The 14076-nt window shown below is 40.0% G+C and overlaps 1 protein-coding gene across 2 annotated transcripts in view; it reads right to left on the bottom strand.

The window, feature by feature from the left end:
• AMMECR1L (AMMECR1 like) overlaps positions 1–12464 on the bottom strand; it is a 262781-nt gene extending 250317 nt beyond the window's left edge. Inside the window, exons 1-2 of one of the 2 annotated variants that reach the window (XM_053709953.1) lie at positions 12331–12464; positions 270–364 (exon numbers count right to left, since the gene is read on the bottom strand). The gene's annotated coding sequence lies outside the window, so the exon portion shown is untranslated. The remainder of the gene's footprint in view (positions 1–269; positions 365–12330) is intronic. The other variant, XM_053709954.1, reaches the window with a different exon arrangement.
• Positions 12465–14076: the final 1612 nt, after the last annotated feature.

Below are 14076 nucleotides of genomic sequence, written 5' to 3'. Positions count from 1 at the left end.
AAAATTGTATTCTCTATCTGAATCATTAATGAAAAATGTGGGGGTTTATATCTCTTTAACATTTTTTTTTTTTTTTTAATATAGCCTATCTAGACCAGGTGTGCATGTTTTGTTTTTCTATTATTGAGCATAGAGCAAATGTCTTCAGATTTAAATGTCTAAAGTATTTTTACACCTTGCATACATTAGGTAATATTTCATGTTGTTAGTCCTAGCAAATACTCTGATTCACATTGCATTTGATTTCCATGGTGCCTTGATATAGTTACCTGATGAAATGGCCATAACCCTGTAAGGCAGAGTTATTGGTTGGAGTCTTACTGGACCTGGCTTAAAGGGGACAGTCAGCTTGCGGCATCTATTTCTTAAAGAGACAGTAAACAATGTGTAATTACAAGACATTTCTGATGTGTTGTTATACAATAACATATCAGCCAAGTCTTAATGTTTTTTGTCATTTTTGCTTTTTAATATTAAATAATGGTGCAAAAATTAAAAGGAAAAAAAAAGTTTTCTTTAGAATCAAATCTAAAATCAAAATCGAGTGTAGCTAAAGGAAAATGCATCCAAATCGATTATTTATTTTGTCCTGATTTTAGGAATACCCCATATATCTAGATTTCCAAGTGATCTATAGCGAAGTACCACAAAGATGGAGTTATTGACTATAAGCTTAAAGTGATGGTAAGCTGTGTGGTTTTCCTCATTTCTGAATCATAGAATTAAATCTGTTAAACATATATAGTCTAATAGCTATTTTACATGTTGTTTCTAATTTATACGATATTGCAAATAGTTTTGTCTTACTTCTTATTTGCCACCTTGTCATCCAATTAGAATCTATGCTCCACGGCTCACAATTTTTATGTGACTGTTGCCCGAAGGCAGAACATGCTGCAATCTGCGTCGCAGAAAATGCAGCATTCCTGCACAAAGAATGGAACACATGAGCCGCTCCACATCAATCTGTTCTCGTCAAACAGTGTTGTGACTCTGCTGCAACAAAGCACTGTTTTAAAGAGAACAGTCCATTAGGGAGCAGCAATTGCTATGTCCTGAGAGTTAGAGGTTGGGAGTCATGGGAGGGGTGTGGTTTGTGCGGTATATACATTATGTGTGATATCAACCACTGTGGGGAAAGAGGCCCAGGCTGGATTAGGCTATTAACAGCAAAAGAAGAATAGAGGGGGCACACAGTTAATAATATACAATAGCTAATTTATACAATAATATAGTGTATTACCGAGAAATTCGCAAAAATGTTGTTAAAACATAAAGACAACTATTCCTGTCTATAACTTTGCAGTATTATGATAGTAGTCCCAAAACAGGGGTCAGTGTTGTACACTGTCCACGATATGTGGAGACCTCCACAGGTTACAGGGTCAGGTAGGCCGCTCTCCTCCTCACAGATGATCCTGGGCAGAACTATGAAGTGAAGTACAAAACAGAGGGGCGCCTCATGTGTAGATCAACAAAAACAAGGTGCAGAGTGTATAGGCCAAAGCCAAAAGGATACTCACATTCGGCAATAGCACACCTATGTGCTGGTAATAACAAGCTGATATCTCTGGGTGTATCAGCTCACCCTCTCTCTCCCAAACCGGATGCAGGGCTCACCACAATGCGATGTTCCAATAGGAAGACAAAAGGTGCTAGCACTATGCTCAGGTTAAAATGGTTTATTTAAAAACAACACATTAAAAACAAAAGCAGTGAGTGATATAGGGGTGTCCAAGTTTTACCCCCTATTTGCAACACGTTTCTCGGCGATAACTGCAGTTTCATCAGGCATCTAGCACAATTCAATAGTATTTAAATCTTCAGTGGGCCAATGAACATAAGCCCCACCCCTAATGGGCATATTGAATACACATATGTTAAAAATCAAACAATCATGATTAATTTCTGTCTTCCTAAAACCTCAAATACATGTCACATTAAAAAAATAGCACATGGAAATATCTTCTCTATAAACAGATATATAATACCCTGTATCATCATAAAAAACACACATAAAAAACATGGATCCATCAATACATGATTCAAACAAAGTCCATATCGATACTACTAAGTGGCCTGTATATAAATTGTAAACCACCAAATGAGTATGCTGATTTTATATATATATATATATATATATATATATATATATATATATATATATATAGTTCAAGAAAGAGATTGCACTCACGGGTCTTTTCAAACAAAGTAAATCACTTTTTAATGTAACGTTTTCAGGGGACAATATCCCCTTCATCAGCATCATCGGCATCAGCTGATGAAGGGGGCAAGACCCTTCTCCAACCCCTCCTGGAGAAAAGGACAGAATCCTGGATACCTTCACCTTGTGCCAAAGATATCCATGCTTCTCCAACCAGAACAAGTGAATCCTCCACACCTTATGTTAGATGTGACGAGTGACTGGCTTCCTTGCCTGAACTAGAGTGTCAATCACACTTTCAGAAAACCCTCTCTTGGCTAAGACTAAGCGTTCAATCCCCACGCAGTCAGCCTCAGAGAAACGAGATTTTGACGTTGAAAGGGACCCTGTTCCAGCAGATCCCTACGACATGGTAACCTCCATGGCGGAGAGGATGACATCCTCACCAGATCCGCAAACCATGTCCTCCGCAGCCACGATGGAGCAATCAGGATGACCGAAGCTCGCTCCTGTTTGATGCGTGCCACTACACGAGAAGTGGTAACAGTGGAAAAATGTAAGCTAGGCTGAATCCCCAAAGCACCGCTAAGGCATCTATCAGCTCTGCCTGGGGATCCCTTGACCTTGACCCGTATCGGGCAGCTTGCAATGGAGTCTGGACACCATGAGATCTATCTCCGGCGTTCCCCATCTGCAACAAATCTCCGCAAACACTTCAGGGTGAAGAGACCATTCCCCCTGGATGGAAGGATTGCCTGCTGAGAAAGTCCTCTTCCCAGTTGTCCACACCTGGAATGTGCATCGCTGAAAGCGAGCAGCTGTGGGACTCCGCTCATTCCAAAATCCGAGACACCTCCCTCATTGCTAGGGAGCTCCTCGTACCCCCCCTGATGGTTGATGTAAGCCACCGAGGTAATGTTGTCGGTCTAGAATCTGATGAAGCTGGACAACCCCAGAGGAGGCCACGCCCTCAGAGCATTGTAAATCGCTTGAAGTTCCAGAATATTTATCGGAAGGAGAGACTTCTCCCAGATCCATTTTCCTTGTGCCATCCCGGCACCCCAAACAGTTCCCCATCCTGCGAGACTCGCGTCCGTAGTCACGATCTCCCAGGATGGTCTCAAGAAGGATGTCCCCAGGGACAGATGCTCCAGACGGATCCACCAAGAGAGGGAGTCCCTGGTCCGAGCATCCATGAATATCCGCTGAGATAGATCTGAATGATCGCCGTTCCACTGTCTCAACATGCACAATTGAAGAGGTCTGAGATGGAACCTGGTGAAAGGGATGATTTCTATTCTATCATCACCATACACTGAGCCACCGAAAGGCTTGAGGAGAGCTGAAGGGCACGACAATCTTCCTGCGTCGTTGATCTGTGAGAAATATTTTGATTGACATAGAGTCTATTATTGTGCCCAGGAACTCCACCCTGTTACTGGGAACCAGGGAACTCTTTCCTGAGTTGATCTTCCAACCGTGAGATTGAAGCAAGAAAAGAAGAGCCCTCGATTGATCCTCTGCAAGGCTGAACGACGGCGCCTGGACTAGGATGTCGTCCAAATAGGGCGCCACAGCAATGCCCCTGGATCTGGCCACTGCAAGTAGCGCCCCCAGAACCTTTGTGAAGACTCTCGGGGCCGTCACCAAACCAAAGGGAAGGGCCACAAACTGGAAGTGTTGGTCCAGAAACGCAAACCTTAGGAGCTTGAAATGGTCCCTGTGAATTGGAACATGAAGGTAAGCATCCTATTGTCGTCATGACCTTCCCCTCTTAAACTAGGGGCAGAATAGATCTGATTGTTTCCATCTTCAACGATGGAACAGCCAGAAACTTGTTTAAACACTTTAGGTCCAGAATCGGGCGGAACGTGCCCTCCTTCTTTGGAACCACAAAGAGATTTGAATAGTACCCTAGACCCCTTTCTGCTTGAGGTACTGGAACGATAACACCTAGAGAGGAGAGGTCCCTCACACATTCTAGAAAGGCCTCTCTCTTTTCCGGTCTTGAAGACAGGTTTGACAATAGGAATCTGCCCCTGGGCGCATGAGACCTGAATCCTATCCTGTAACCCTGGGCAACAACCTCCAGAACCCAAGGGTCCTGAACGTCCTGCAACCAGGCTTCGGAGAAGAGAGAAAATCTGCCCCCTACTTGGTCCGGAGACTGGTCGGGAGCCGCCCCTTCATGACGATTTTTTCTCGGCAGGCTTCTTGTTCTGCTTGGACTTGTTCCAAGACTGAGCAGGCTTCCAAGTTCCCTTGGACTGATTCGCTTTCGCAGTGGGCTGCTGGCGCTGGGCCTTATTCGCACGAAAGGGACGAAAAGTAGATCCTTTAGGCTTAGCCTTCTTATCCTACGGTAGGAAAGCTCCCTTGCCTCCCGTAACCGTGGATATGATCGAATCCAATCCTGGACCGAATAGAACAGCCTCGACTTAGAGGTCATGTCCGCCGACCAAGACTTTAGCCACAGAGCCCTGCGAAACAAAACAGAGAATCCTGAAATCATTGCATTCAGGCGAATAATTTGCATATTGACGTCACAAATTAAAGAATTGGCGACCCTCAACGCCTTAATCTTATCCTGTATCTCGTCGATGGAAGTCTCCCTCTCGACCATATCACACAGGAATTCACACCAATATGTCGCAGCAGCTACAGCTGCTGCCGGTTGAAAAACAAACCCTGTGTGCTGAAACATTTTCCTTAACATGTTTTCCAACTTTTTATCCATGGGCTCTTTAAACGACGAACTATCCTCGAGAGGAATAGTTGTCCCTTCGCAAGTGTGGAAATAGCACCATCCACCTTAGGGACAGTCCCCTACAGTTTGAGTTGAGAGTCCGGGACGGGGAACAGTTTCTTAAAGGAAGAAGGGGAAAAGAAAGAACCTAATCACTCCCATTCATTCTTAATTATGTTAGCCATCTTAACAGGAACCAGGAAGGTCTGAGGCACCACCCTGTCCTTGTATACATTATCAAGCTTAGGAATTGAAGTTTCCTCTGGAAGCTTTGGTTCCGGAACCTACAGAGTAGCAAGCACTTGCTTCAGAAAAAAGCGCAAATTCTCTATCCTAAACCTAAAGTCAGGCTCCTCCACAGCCAGAGGATGAGATGACTTAGACTCTGACCAAGAAGGAGCCTCCTCCGAGGAGTCGGAGTGGGTCTTGTCATCGTATAACGCCTCTGATATTTCCATAGGCGTAGACAACCCCTGGGCCGGGCCGCCATGATACACCCTACACATGCGCTTAGCAGAACATGGTAACGCATGGATCACTTTCGATACTGCCGTTTGCAGTTGATCCGCAAAATCCGATGACCAACGAATCTCTCCCGTAGGAGTAATGGTTGGACCCTGGGGCGCTACATGTGCACTCGGAGATGAAAGCAGGGAACGCACCTCACGGGGCGGGGAACCCTCAGAGGTGGACGGCTCAGTAGTACTAGACATCCTTTTATTTTTAGATGTCGCAATTTTTTCAAGGCATTTGGAACATAGTTGAGCAAGCTGATCTATAAGAACCTCCTCTAACGTGCGCTTTTATTATGGACTAGATAAACTTAAAGGGACATTATACACTCATTTTTTCTTTGCATAAATGTTTTGTAGATGATCTATTTATATAGCCAATAAAGTTTTGTTTTTTTTAAATAAATGTATAGTTTTGCTTATTTTTAAATAACATTGCTCTGATTTTCAGACTCCTAACCAAGCCCCAAAGTTTTATGTGAATACCGTCAGCTACCTTCTCCAGCTTGCTGCTGTTTTTGTAAAGGGTATTTTCATATGCAAAAGAAGGGGGAGGGGGGAGTGTCTTATTTGCCACTTGCAGTGGGCTTTCCAGCTACCTTTTCAACAGAGCCAAAAACTGACAGCTTCTAAGTAAGTTTTTAAACAGTTTTATACTGGATTTTTATATCAGTATCTGTGCAGCTTATTCTTTATAGTAGTGTCTATTACATGCAGTTATATGAAAATAAGTGTATACTGTCCCTTTAATAAACAGGCACCTTTATACCTCCAAGGGCCGGGGCACTCACAACCTCCTATGACCCGGACTACAGAAACCGCTTTGTCTCCTGCGCCGCTGATCAACAGAGGAAGTGGAGACCGCCGCACCCGGTCACATGGATGCCTCGCAGGACCGCCCCTGCACTAAGGAGTAAACGCACCAAAACCGGCCGAGCAAATACTCCCGGAAGTCAACCTGAAAGTTCTACCATTGCCAGAGCCTCATCTCACACATAATGCAGCAATCACATAATAAACAATATCATGTATAAACCCCCCCTGTTCAATAATCCCCTTACCAGTAATATTAACCCTTAATTCCATAAGATTAAAGGTGCCACACTGTGACCCTGTCTTCTGTGTTATCATTATGTATAAAAAATAAAACGATCTTACCAGAATCTATGCCGTGGAACAGGAACACGGCCCTTCAAGTGTGACAGGTAGAAGCATCACTACTGATATGGACTTGAGTGCAGAAAGCAGGCAGAGAAACTTGCCAACGCTGATTGCTTGTGGAGCTGTTAATATGAGTTGGGATGGTTTCGCAGAAAGACTCTCCCTGCATCTCCGGACTCTAACTTTCACCAAGTCTCTCACTGGGAGGCTGACAGGACTACTTAAAACTCCATTCCCATTTCGAAGAGTACTACCCTCCATAAGAGACTACTCCAAATCTTTGGCACTTCTCTGCCATCCTTCTGTGACGAAAGGCAAAGAATGACTGGGGGATGAAGGGAGTGGGGGAGGTATTTAAGAGGATTGTAAAAAAAATGGGTATCCTTTTCATCCACGACACTCTGTTAAAATAAGGTTGCAAGACACGCTGGGTTGGATCATTGAAATATATTAAAAAAAGAAAAGGCTCAATGTGTTGGCTTTAGCGTGACTGTGTAATGGCCCTTTAAGAATTTCAGCAGTTGCTGAGCCCCATGTGATACTTGTATCCAATAAATAGCAACCTCCATGGGGTGACATCACAACCTGGAAGAAGCTCTGAGCAACCATGAGAGTGGAGTGAAACACGCACAGGGACGCGTTGGTTTGTCACTACTTCTACTTGTTTCTGGATCCCCTCTTCACATGATTATCCTCTGTGGCTTGTACACACTCCTGTTTGTCGGAACACTCCTTGTTGATGGAACACTGCATGTGGATAAGTATACAACTGACCGGTGCGCCGGAAACAACGCTGGCTGCATTTTTACTTCACACTATCTGAAAGTGCAGTATCTATGGTTCAGTTGAGTGAATGTATCATGTATCATCTACTTTGCCTTAAGTGAGGATAACCGACTGTGATTGTGCATGGATCTATCAGGCTGTTTGAAGATCTAACAACTGCTTGTGGATTTGCCTTGCTTTATGCTCATACTCTGCTACTTTCTGCATTACGCTATTATCATTCAGTCAAAACTGGAGAACTTTACTAGCATTGACTGCTTTGTTGGGCTTGCTAACACTTATGCCCTTATGCCTGTCTGCAATGCTTATTATTTCTACCCAGCAATCTTTGGAAATCTCCTTTGGCATTAACTGCTATTTTTAGCATAGGTGGTGCAGCACTCTAGTTATCAACGTTGGCCATTTCCTTGTACTACAATACATATATGGGGGACCCCTCACTTGTATGTTTTTAAAGTTTATATGTTTGATAATTATACTCCCAATAAATGTATTATATTTTTTTGCATAGATCGTTTGTATCTGATTTTTTACTTACTTATTGTGATGAATACTTATAGGTGCTGTTTTGCCTAGACTTTTAGACCTCACTTATTTTGTGAGATCTACTTTCTCCTTTTATTTATGTATTGAATCTCTTTTCTAGGTTGCACTATAAGCTTTATGGTATAGAATGTTGTGAAGTGAGCATTAATTTTTTTCACTTTTTCTATAGTATTTAAGCCTTTGGCTGGGGTGTCTTTGCCTCTACATGGTGGTCAGGTTCTTTATTCCCAAAAGTAATGAATGAAGCCGTGGACTCTCCTCCCCTTTAGATGGAAAAAATTCTGCCTCTGGGTGACTTTGGTAAAATGAGATACACGCATGTATGATTGGTTGCCCTTATGTTGTGGTGCTCAATCACAAAATAAGTAAGGGCATGTGTACTATAGCACAGAGGGCTACAGTACAATATATATGACATATTAGTAAATAGTGAATTGGAACTCTTCTTCTGATTCAGTTTACTTTAGGAGTACATCACATCGATCTGCGTATTTACTACTATGTTTAAAGCAGGTGGAACCGCTCTATACGTTACCAAACTCTAGAAAAGAGAAATGCAAGGGGGAAGGGTGACAACAACAGCGTAAAATATTGTTAATATTTTTCTAAGCTATGAAGTCTGATTTATATATTTAAAAAAATAAGCAGATTGTTCTTTACATTACAGATGTAATGGCAAATTTACAAGACTTTACATTTAAAGTGAAAGTAAATTTTCGTCAAAAAACGTAATGCCATTGATCCATATTATCACCCTGTATGTAGTCGCTAATTTTTTTTTAAATCCATTGTTGTTTTTTTTATATTTATTATTTTAAGACATACCATACTTACTGATCCTCAGCCCACCCGCTCATTTCCTGGTTTGTCTATTTCAGAAGAGCGGTCCCACCAGCTCTTATGTGGTCATCCGTGCAAGCTCCTTTTGAAGCATCCCGTATTGCGCATGCGTTAAAATACGATCTCTATTGTGATACATAGTATCGTAGCAGAGATCGTATTATCTGTTCCTGTGCCGTCAATTTGCATACGTGTCTCATGAACGAGCATGTATAGAGGCAGGATATTCAATGAGACACGCATGCGCAGTTTAAGTTGGGGGCATGTAGTTAGTATTTTGGGGTGCCAATGTGGGACCAATGAGGATCATGAAGACGATTTTCGTCAAAAAAAAAAAAAATGTAATATCCAGGCAAAGTGACATAGCGGATTGCGAGGTAGAATTATAAGAAAAATACTACATAAATCCTAAAAATCATGAATTAAAGTCAAGCTAATTTTGTATGTACTTTGCGTTGGGGCTTTGAAGTGCACGTAAGTTTACTTTTCCTTGAACATCACTTTAATAGCGGTTATTCAATTCAAAACAACATATTTGGAGAAACTAGACATCAGGGTACTTACCTAGAGACATTTTTTACATTTTTAATTAAACCCTTTTATTACTAAGGGCAAAAAATACAATTTAAGGATTAAAACCCCTACATTGAATTAAAATGAAATTTAAAAAACAAAAAGTTTATTAAAATAACATATATAAAAATACATAAATACACTTTATTAACTATGTACTAAAAGAGAGAGAGGGGGTTAAAGCCAACCATTGTTAAACAATAGCTTGTCATTTTCGACGTGATCATTGTGACTGGCTGAAATTGCCACTTGCATGATACTGTAATGATTTGCATTAGACTAAACAAGCATGCTGCTTATTGCCATATCTGAAGTGAACGCATGGACTGTAACAGCAGTATATAGGTGTAGAAATGGCAATACTTTAGCACAACTCAGATGTGTAACTAGCACTGCAGATAATATCAGCAGCAGGTTCTACTCAGGATCAGAAGTGCGTGCTCGATGGATCCCAAGTGACACTTCTACTGTGTGTTTAACCCCTTTTGCGTGGGTTAAACACACTGTGGTAGCAGGTCAACAATCTTATATTGACATGATCTAACCAATTAGTGCATGTCATTTTTCAGCTATAATGGCCCTTTTAGGGGATGAAACAAATTAACATCCTTTTTACTGCAACTGGTTTTCAATTGCCAAACTCCTCCCACCACTTGCCTTATTTGGAGGAGCCAATCTGGGCTTTAGCACACAGACAAAAAGGCTAGCCCCTGTCATAAAGTTAGCATAAAATACATTGTTTTGCAGTTATCTTACAAAGCCAATTAGAGATAGATATGTAGCAGGGTTAACCTTGAGAAGTCAGCACATTTCAAGTTTTGAGAATTAGAAATTACTCAATTTTCAGATGAAATGATATTAAAAAAAAGCAGTAAAATAAATGAAAATACATCACAAAGATATTTAATTACACGTAACTAAACATTGTATCTAAAAATCTCAAGGTGTTGACTGTCCCTTTAGCTGAAAGTAAACCACAATACCTGCTTAAGTATTTTTACAACAAAGTTGTCTTCTACTTGCGCCACTTTTTATTTAAATAATCAGCAAGTGGTTCTGCCTAAAAGAAGACAACTGCCTTCCCCAAATCTTTTTCCTGTGCTCTCTCACGGGGTCTATACATATACACGCTGATAAAGGAAAGCTTGGGGTGATAGGTTGTCGTAGGGTTTGCAGAACTGACTGCTGCTATTATATATTAAAAAAATTAATCAGCAGCCACAAAGTGGTTAGCCACCTAAAGCCCCCGAAATAATGTTGTTCCCATGCAGACACAGCTGGTGAGCAAATCAGTAGCAACACAGGTAGGTTATGTGACTGCAGCTGCTGATTGGCTCTGAGGCCACATCTGCTCCAGACCAGCAGTTCTCTGCAGCTCCAGAGTGGTACTTAAACACATGTTTATCCCCTACAAAGAGATGCGTTAAACACACAGACTCGTAGAGTGGTTAACGCTAAAATTACATGCTCTAAAAAAAATTAGAATATGTCATTTTCTCACTGCAATGCCCCTTTGAGAATTAGATGCTGAAAGCTTTGGATTAATGTTGACTGTCCCTTTAACTGGGGGGGACTGAGGCCAACGTGTATAAATAGACACCAATGACTGTGCATTACCTCCATGCAGCATATTCGGATGTCATCCATGTGACATGCTATGTGAAGTCCTGTCTGTCACCCATGTGATGTGCTTTGTGGTGGCTTCTGTTATATTTCAGTGACTGTATGAATATAATTGATATAGATGCCATCCTTGTCTCCTGAGGCCCTTTATTACTTTGACTGCAGCTTGTGTCGGACAGTCACATTTCTAGATGGTTTACGCATGTATTTTCCAGAACTCTGTTCCTAATGATAAGCCTTTATTGTTTCAAACCCATCCAAATTCTGCTGTCGTCAATTCTGTTACCTATCACCAACCAAGTTATTTCAAGTCATTCCAGTTACTAGGTTCCTCTCCAGTACACCTGTCCCAGTCTATGTTGGGATTTATTCACCTTGTATATTGTATATATAGTAATGTAAGAACATATTTTAACAGCAGCTACAATTTACTTTCAATTCTTTTATAATTAAAGGAATATACAAGTGTAATAAGAAAATATTAGCTCCCAAGTACCAATTCATCACTGAACCATAGCGCAACACCGTCAGTGAGCCAATGACAAGAGGCATACGTGCATAGCCACCAGCCATGTTTAGTTCTGAAGCAGTAGTGCATTGCTGCAATGGAGCTAATTTTAAGTGGGTGTTTAAATCATTCGCAGAGTTAAACATGCATCCATTTGCAATTATAAAATGCTCTCACATTAGAGCATTTTCTTTTTGCACTTATGTCCCTTTAATATACACCCTGAGGAAATGTAACCATATCTTTGAGGCTTGAGTAAAGGAGATTTTGTACATAGTGTGAGACCATGTATGTATATATATATATATATATATATATATATATATATATATATATATATATATATATATATATATATATATATATATATATGTTAATTGTGTGTGCAAATAATAATATATGGGAATGTAAGTGTGATTATAAAACTGTTTTGTACAATATGTGCCTTCAAGTGGGTCTATGTATGGGATATATAAGGCATACGTTTGTGTATAATGTTTAAGGTGTTGGCAATGGCATATAATAATAACAAGCGCCTGCAATATATTAGGTTTTCATATACATTTCTCTGTGCACTATACAAAGAGTACTTGGTTTCATATAAATCAAGGCGTTTTTGTCACGTATGGGAACATATGCCTGTCACACTGGGTAATTATGCATTGTGATCATGACACTATAATGCAAATTGCCATCATACATTAAACTAATGAAAATGTATAAATATATTTATTTGTTACATGGCGAAATCTGCTATTTTTGCAATCAAATTGTATTTTACAATAAAAATTACTATTAACGAACCTGCACATCTACATGGATATTTATGCACCCATTTAGCTAAATAAAATATATACAGGCACGGGCTTACCTGCTCCCTCCAGGGCTGGTTCCGGTTCCGGTCTCTTCTAGCCCTTAGCCCGGATTCTGCCATCCGCAGCCGAACCGAACCGGGCCGAACCCAACCGGAACCGGAAAACAGCTACCGGGTAAGTCACTGCGAACGGTGACCAATTGGAGAGCAAAGTAGCGGAATGATGCCCAATATCAGACGCTGAACACTGTAAATTGACCAATGAGAGAAAAGAGGCGGGGCTATGTGGGCGAGTCTATAGGTGTCAGCTAAGAATAGAAATATTAGTCCACATCATCCTATTACTTACTGTATTTATTTTAGGGGATGATGGCATTTTGTTAATATAACATATACGTGTGTGTGGCTATTTCGTTAGCTGGGCATGACCATAATATTCAGCTCATATAAAATATGCGTTAGGATTTACCAAATGATGCAGAAGGCTGTATGTAAAAAAAAATCAATACAGCTCTTTGACCCTAAAATTACACTCCAGAGTGGTCAGCTATATTTAAAACTATCAAGAGGAATTTCACATTATTGAACTTAGTATGGGTTTTTATTTCTAACCTTTGGTAATAATGGAATAGCTTGTACATTGGTTTCTTCTAATAATGAAATGTTCTGTCTAAAAGTTTTAGTAAATATGGCAACAAAAACAGCATCTTTTTAATGGGACACTAAACCCAAATTTTTTTCTTTAATTATTCAAATAGAGCATGCAATTTTAAGCAACTTTATAATTTACTCCTACTATCAATTTTTTATTTGTTCTCTTGCTATCTTTATTTAAAAAGCAGCAATTTAAAGCTTAGGAGTCAGCCCATTTTAGATTCAGCACCATTGATAGCACTTTCTTATTGTTGGATACATTTAGCAAACCAATAAGCAAACATAACCCAGTTTCTCAGCCAAAAATGGGACGGCTCTTAAAGGGACACTGAACCCAAATTTTTTTCTTTCATGATTCAGATAGAGCATCCAATTTTAAGCAACTTTCTAATTTACTCCTATTATCAAATTTTCTTCGTTCTCTTGCTATCTTTATTTGAAAAAGAAGGCATCTACGCTAAGGAGCCAGCAAACGTTTGGTTCAGGACCATGGACAGCACTTGTTTATTGGTGCTGTCCAATCAGCAAGGACAACCAAGGTTGTTCACCAAAAATGGGCCGCATCTAAACTTACATTTTTGCTTTTCAAATAAACATACCAAGAGAATAAAGAACATTTGATAATAGGAGTAAATTAGAAAGTTGCTTAAAATTCCATGCTCTATCAGAATCACAAAATAAAAAATTAAGTGTCCCTTTAAGCTTTACATTTCTGCTTTTTAAATAAAGGTAGCAGGAGAACAAAGAAATATTTAAAATAGTAGTAAATTAGAAAGTTGCTTAAAATTGCATGCTCTATCTGAATCATTAAATAATTTTTTTTTGGGTTTAGTGTCCCTTTAACACTTGGCACTTAACAACTCTTATCAAAGGCTTTATCTATAGAATACAGATTATTAGATCTCTCACCATTAAATTGATTGGAAATTTTAATGTGCACAAATGTATATTATGATTTTTTTTTTTTTCTACTGTACCTTCATTCATGAATTTGAATCGAAGATGCGCTACAACATTATTTTATTTAGATAATCGTTACATTCCGTAACCCCCATTTGGGCACTCCCCACAAAACTGTTTTTGTTTATGGCTAGCATGCCTATTGGATAAGAGGTGGAAATGTCACCTAATGAAAAAAAAAAACAACTT

This window comes from Bombina bombina, chromosome 4 (genome assembly GCF_027579735.1).
Source record: "Bombina bombina isolate aBomBom1 chromosome 4, aBomBom1.pri, whole genome shotgun sequence".
Classification (NCBI taxonomy): domain Eukaryota; kingdom Metazoa; phylum Chordata; class Amphibia; order Anura; family Bombinatoridae; genus Bombina; species Bombina bombina.
This window is presented reverse-complemented; position numbering and strand designations above follow the sequence as displayed.